Source organism: Lactuca serriola, chromosome 6 (assembly GCF_051521515.1).
Source record: "Lactuca serriola cultivar US96UC23 chromosome 6, Lser_US96UC23_V15, whole genome shotgun sequence".
NCBI classification, from domain to species: domain Eukaryota; kingdom Viridiplantae; phylum Streptophyta; class Magnoliopsida; order Asterales; family Asteraceae; genus Lactuca; species Lactuca serriola.
In genome coordinates, this window is record NC_136413.1 from 1,078,708 (window position 1) to 1,086,664 (window position 7,957).

Here is a 7,957-nt window from a genome sequence, read left to right on the forward strand (position 1 = left end):
GCAAACAAAACAAAATAAACGATACAACCGAAAATTTAGCCATGCTATGTTGTCTCTCTTTGTCCCAATTCAAGAATGGATGAAATGGGTGGGTCTATGACATTCGTAGATGACGAGACACATTGACCCAACATATAGAGCCAATAACCGTCCACGCACCACAAATTCCAATTTCCACGTATTTAAAATATAAATCTCACATGAGAAAAAATAAAAGAAAAAAAAGTAAAAAACCCAAACATATGCACATGCATGCTTCCCACTTTTCTCCTTTCTTTTATGCATTATGAATCCTCACATGTTCAAATATCTTTAAAAGGAAAATAAATATTAGGCCTCGCAATCGTGTCGTGTTCTGGTTGGCGTGTCGTAGGTTGGCGGGCTGGTGGGTCAAAATATGTCAACCCAAACACGACCAATTTAAATATACAGGTCATAAGTTGACGGGTTTGGAACATAAACATATATATGACCCACCAACCAATTTATTTATACGGGTTCACCAGTTGGCGGGTTCGTGGGTTAGATTTGGGTTCATGGGTCCGAATTTTAGATATTTAAGTCTTAAACATCCAAATGAAAATTGAAAACATTCATAAAAACATGTTACAGATTTAGCCTTATAGGTTACGACTTATGACCTTAGACCATCCACCACGAGTCATAATGTCAAAACAGTCAAATGGTCTATAAATAAATGGTATATATATATATATATATATATATATATATATATATATATATTATATAATACTTATTAAATATTAATACTTGATACATAATACATTTAAAAATAAAACAATTTTTTATTAAGAATATTAACGAGTTGGCGGGTCAGCCCGTTTATTTTTTGAGAAACTCATATATGACCCGTTTAATAAACGGGTTGGCGGGTTGAAAAACTCAACTCGAACCCATTTATTTTGTGTCATGTTGCGGGTCGTATCGCGTGTCGTGTCGAGAATTGCCAGCCCTAATAAATATTATATATTTGCTTATAATGACGATATATGAATAAATACATAATTTAATGAAAGAAATTTTGTTACATGGTAAGTTTTTTTTTTCTTTCTATTTTTGGTTATTTTAAAATTACATATTTGTTACAATAAATGTTCTAAAATATCTTCCCTAATAAATAAAGTGTTTTTTGTCACATGTCATCCTGTAATTGATTTGGCTACATGTCATTTTGTGGTTATTTTCAATTAATTTTTTTCCATATAGTATTTTGTGGTTTTTTTCATTTTATTAATTTCCACATAATATTTAAATGTAATAATTTCAATAAATATAATAATAAATGCATATCAATTTCATTAATTAGTTTCCTTCTAAAATTAAAGTTTCATTAGTCTCCTTTGATATTTATTTAAATTATTTGTTTAATTTAAGAGAAAAAAAAAACAATTTAATTTTAATAATTCAAATTTTTTTCTTATAAATTCAAACTTCTCAAATGTTTATAATTTTATAATTTTATCTTTAAAATGAACCCATGTAATTTATGGGTCTTACACCAAGTTAATTATATTAACTTTGATGGATAAGAGTTATAGTTTTATCTAAATTATTGTACTAATATCTTAGCAAATTATTGTACTAATATCTTAGCAACTATTAGACATGTGCTAGATAATGTATTCATCAAATGTTATTTGAATTCTTATGGTGTGTTTGGTTGGATGGAATGGAATGACAAAGGAATGAAATTGACTAAGTAATGGAATGGATGAGGTAATGGAATGCTTCATTACCTTTCCATTGTCATGTTTGGTTTCGTGATGGAATGAAATGACTTATTCATCTATGTTGTTTGGTATGTAGAAAAAAGAGAAGGTAATGGAATAAAAATAATTTACAATGACAAAAATACCCTTACAACACAAAATTCATAGAATTCAATAAAATTCAACATTATCTATTTGGAAATTATAGTTTCTATTCTAAATGGTTTATATAAATAAGAACTTTTATTTATAATTAAAAAATCTATCTCATAAAACCATATCAAAGTCTAACCAACCCTAACAAACTAAAATTATCATACTTTTCATAACTTAAAAAACTGCAATATCATAAAAAGCCATATAAATAACGTCAGACATCATCTTCAAGCAAGTCCTTTACCCATTCAAATTTGTCTTCGTCCTCAATGGTAAAGAAGATTACCATCAACTCATCATTCTTTGAAAGCATATGGACTGCCTAGTTACAATCACGGACAGTTAAACCAACAACTTTTTTCATCTCAGAATTAAGTTTTTTACGTAGTTCTTTTCTATCTCTCTCGATCCCAAAAACCGCATTGATGGTACTTGTTGCATTATCAATCTTTGAACCAATTATATCTACCGAATCTTTCAAGCTGTTCATTAAAGGATCCCAAACTATTTCTTCTTTTTCTCTTTCGTTGTGTACTCGAATCTTCTTTAGAATGAGTATATGTAGGGCTATTCACGGGAGCATCAACATCTATATCCTCTAACCCATCTCCAGTTCCTTGCATGTAATCGTCAGACTCCTGTTGTTCGTTATTTATCTCAGATATAACATCCGCCGCTGTTTGAGCATCTCTTCCATTAGCACGATCCTTTCCAAATACAATACATAAGTCCCAATAATGAGGAAACTTTTTGCCTCTCCATTTTGCTGCATTCTTATGTACCTAAAAAAAAAATCCATAAATAATACATTATGCTAAAACTATTTAAAAAAATAGTTTTAGATCATTCAATTAAAAACATTACTTGAGCATATGCTTGCCAAACAGATTGAGGAGCTTCAAGCATCTTATTTTCATAATCCCATCCAAAACCAGTTGTGTTGTTCCATGATATCATATCATGCACAGTAGACCAATCGCTCTTCAAAGTTTTTATGCGTGATTCAATATGTGGTTTGCTTTTATTCCCGAGTTGGGAAGTGAGACTGCAAGTTGTGTTTCCACCGCACCAAAGAACCCAGGCTTAAAACCATTGTCAGATTTAAAGTGAGAACCTGGATTGAGTATATCAGCCATAGCTTCAACAAGTTTCTCGTCTTCTATATCATTCCACTTCTTTTTATTTTTTCCTGGGCCCCTATCACCATGAATTTGTGACTCCATACCTTGACAATTAAAAAAAAGATACATAAAGAACTATAGAAACATTAACTAAATATGTAACAAGTTGCTATCAAACACAACATAACTAAAAACATAATATTACTAAAATTCATTAAAAATGTATCATAATGTAAATAATGCAACAATAAGAAATCAGTTATGCTTAGATCTCCAAGAATTAAACATTGAGTTAGCCAAGTTTTCTCTAAAAGTCGTCCATTCATTTGATGTTCCAATTGTTGTTATGTGCTCGACTTGTGATCCAAGATCTGTATCCTCCTCATCGTTGTTTGTGTCAATAATTTCATCATCGTCAAGTGGATCATATGGTAATTCCTTTCATATAAAGTTATGTAGAAGGCAACAAGCAAGGATAATTTTATTTTGTGTTCGAATGGGATAAAATGATGGACTTCTAAGTATAGCCCATCTTTTTTTTTAATACCCCAAAGCAACGTTCTATGACATTCCTTGCAGCCGAGTGCTTCATGTTAAAATATTCCTCTGCCTTTTCTGGACGATGACCATTCAACCAAGTATTCAAATGATATCTTTGACCTCTAAATCGTGCGAAGAACCGTTCTCCATTTGTGTACCCAACATCAACAAGATAATAGTTTCCTTTACTAACTTGTAACCCATTTTCTCGAAGCATTGCACTACGTAGTATTCTACCATCTGCAGCAGATCCTTCCCAGCCTGATAATACATAAATGAATTGCATATCAGGAGTGCAAGCAACAAGTACATTCATTCTAATTTCCCCTTTTCAATTTCTATGTCTAGGTTTGTCTGCCTCTGATACATGTACACTTATGTGTGTCCCATCTATTGCTCCTAAACATCCCTATAGAAAAAATTAAATATGTATGAGAATTAGAATACTAACCAAGAATAATCTGTATACACTTGAGTCTAGCAAATCACATACCTTGAACCATTTCCATCTTTCATCAGTTGAAGTTTCTGATATAGGCTCGGGTTTCTTAAACAATACTTTTTCCAACCGAATAACAGCATTGAGTACATTATTGAAATGTTTACTAATTGTCTCTCCTGATCTACGAAACTGGAACTTCGCCACACGATTTTTCACATGGTGGGCCAAAACATACAAAAATATTGCCACTTGTTCATCAACTTGGAGATACCTAGAGGTCTTTAACTTTCCATCAATCTCAACCATACGACAAAGCTTAATAAACGTTATCCTATTCATTCTTAATTGTTGTGTACAATTCTCATCACTTTCATACACTAATCTTTGCATATATTGTTTTCTCTCTGGGCATAACATCCTGTAGCGAGGTCTAGTTGGACACATAAATATATGTATGTCAATAATAATACTCACTAGTTGAAAATACCAATTTACCAAACTGATTATCTCAATCCACAATGTACTAAATGTAGCAAGTTTCTTTGTTCTTTTTTGTCTATTCATTTTAAGGCGAGCCATAACTGCAATAGTAGTAAATTTTTGTAAAATAATGAAATATTGAAAACATATAAAATAAGTAGATTTGGACGATATTTGGTCCACTTTCTAGCGTCATGAACACCCGGACATTGTCGAACAGCCCAATTTTATAGCACATTTATGGATTTCAATGTATCCCACACTAAAATTAAATTCAGGCCCATTAGATCATCTATGGGACAGGAAAGAAAATACAGGGAAAGAAATTAGGAGAAGAAAAGGGGATAAATTCACATTTTATTTAATCAACCCAATTTGCAAGTGAAAAGCCCATTTGTTGGTGTTGGAGTATGGATGGAAAAACACGTCAAATAGAAAAAGAAAAGAAAGAGGGGCATCACATTCACACGCCGGAAGAAGAGAGGAAGTGACGGACCACAAAGGGGCAAAATCCATTTTTTTATTTGTTTCTTCTCCTTCTAATTTCTCTATTTTAATTTTGAATCTTTATATATTACATTTATGTAATCCATTTATCTTTTAGTTTAGGTTAATTAATTTTTGTATTAATACTTTGTGAACGAAGTTTTTTGAGTAACAAGGTAGGATGACGATTTCAAAAAGTTTTCCTTATCTTATTTTGCAATCGGTATTCTATTACTCCATCTTTTCATTATTATGGGTAGTTAATTTATATTTTTAACCAAAAACCCAACAAGAATTGGCAAAATATTTATTAACCCTGGGAAGAATTTCAAATGAACAACAACAACAACAACTATAGAAGATTGTGAACCAACAACAAGCTAGGGCTATTGAAGACAACAAGCTGATGCAAAATGATGTGATAAGGAAATTGGATTTAGTGGTGGGAAAGGTGAAGAAACTAGACTGAGGAAAGAGCAACGAAACCCCCAACTCAGGCTTGAACACTCCAGAAATGAACCCTAAAGAAAAGACAAAACTACCCCTACTCCACCAATCAATTCCAGCTACATACAACTTCATGGTTCTTGATTCTTTTTGCCTTTCTTGGTCCTCCTTTGATAGACGAAAAAGGATGGGGGCTTATCATATACATAACATATGCTCATCCCCCTTTTACAAAAATCAAGTTTTCTTATCATATTTATACAACAAACAAACAATAATTTACAGCTCTGATTATAAGATATCATTGGCACACAGAAAGAAGAACACGCAATGAATAGAGCAGAAATTAGATAAACAAAAATAAACGCAGAGAGATGCTAACCTTCACAAATGACGTTTCTTGATAAGTATAACTTCAGATCAACTTGAAAGAAATCTTAAAAAGGGGATTACCAATAATAAGAATGGTCGAATGAAGCCCTATATAGAGACGATATGCTGCCATACGTGGCTGATTTTATGCGATTTTGGTTGCTAATTTGTTTCAGATTTGGAGGGAAATCGATTGATATCTAGCTGGTTTTTCTGCGTTCATGATATATTCCAGGGGAAAAATGGGAAGATGTGTAATAGCGCTTGAATGGAATGAAAAAAATCAGGGGTACCCCCTTGAATGAAAACACCGTGTTCAGAGGGAATGAGATTCTCTTGTGAATGAAGATATCCTTTCCTTACTCCAACCAAACACACTTCTTGCAATTCCATTTGAATGATTTATTCCTTTCCTACCTTAATTACCTCTTACCAAACGCACCCTTAAGAAGTAAACTTTTTTTTTTTCCGTTCCCATGTTTAAATAATAATAAAATAAAATTTTAAATTCTTTTTTCGGAGAAAATAGTAAATACACCATATTGAGTCATAGTTATGATCTAAATTTTTGCATACATATAGAAAGTTTCACTTTCCATCTTCTCATGAAATTTTACAATCCAATTTGAACTGTCCTCTCTATCTATTTATCTCTCTCTCTCTCTCTCTCTCTCTCTTATATATATATATATATATATATATATATATATATATATATATATATATATATCATACATACTTATAAAGCTAACATTTTTTCTTGAATCTCATACATTTGAAACCCCCATTCTTTTTTCCTTTCACCACATTCATTTGAAACTCCCATGACTTTTCAATTTCTTTATAATAATAATTATAATTTGGTAATTAGGTTAAATAAATATCAAATCTAAAGTGTATTCATATATAAACTAAATTTCAATACTAAAATAATATATTTAATTCTACTTATAAGATTATGTTTTTTAACTTTTAACATATTATACTTAATTTATTAGTTTTAATATATTGTTGGATGTAAACCATTATCATTTTAAAGGTATAATTTTTGAGCAATTTGTATAAAATACTTAAATTATTAATTAAAATATAACATTATAGGCTCAACTTAAATATAAATTTTATTTAACTTAAACAACCCAAAGATTATTTTATAAATAGTTAAAAGTGATAAATTGTAATGTCTTTCTAATAATGATTGTAAGTTGGTTAACAAGGTTAAATAAATATCAAACTTAAAGTGTAATCATAAATAGACTAAATTTCAGTTTTAAAATAATATCTTTACTTCTATTTATAAAGTTATGTCTTTAAATTTTAACATATTATATTTAATTTATTAGATTTAAAATGTTGTTGCATGTAAACCATAATCAGTTTAAAGCTACAAATTTTGAACAGTTTGGACAAAATACTTAAATTGTTAATTTAAATATAACATTACAGTGTAAACTTAAATATAAAGTTCAGTTCCACTAAAAAAACTAAATAATATTTTGTAAATAGTTAAAAGTGATAAATTATAGTGATAAATGCAAAAACTAAATAGTAATATCAGTTTAACTAAAATATTTCCTAAATATATTTATATAATCGTTAAAAATTTTCAAATAAGTAGCTTAAAATAACTTATAATAACAATAGTTAAAAATAACTCTATATAAATGATTATATTGTTACCTTTAAAATCAAAAAATAATGTTTGATGTTTTTAATAATTATAATGATAGAAATTAAAACATTAAGCAAATAAATTTTTAAAAATTAGTTAAAAATAACAACTATAAATAATATTAAACCATATATAATATTTAATTTTATTGATGTGTAACTCGCGAGTAGAGGTCATTCAAACGATTGAGATTATGACATTATAATATATTTATATATTATCATATAATTCAAAATAATCAATATATTATATCAAATTAATATGCGAATTATTATATCAAATTTAACAACAACTTTAGTGTTATATTTTAAAAAATATATGTTTGTAAAGACTTCAATTATATAGGTGTTTCCGCGCATTACAATGTCAACTCAAATATAAATTTTAGTTCCATTTAAAAAAACTAAAGAATATTTTGTAAATAGTTAAAATTGATAAGTTGTAGTGATAAAAGCAAAAACTAAATAGTAATCTCAATTTAACTAAAATATTTCTAAAATATATTTTTATA

General features: G+C 29.3%; 1 pseudogene; it reads right to left on the reverse strand.

Moving 5' to 3' along the window:
• Positions 1–2,029: 2,029 nt before the first annotated feature.
• On the reverse strand, positions 2,030–3,136 carry LOC145058255 (uncharacterized protein At2g29880-like; annotated as a pseudogene).
• Between the last annotated feature and the right edge of the window lie 4,821 nt (positions 3,137–7,957).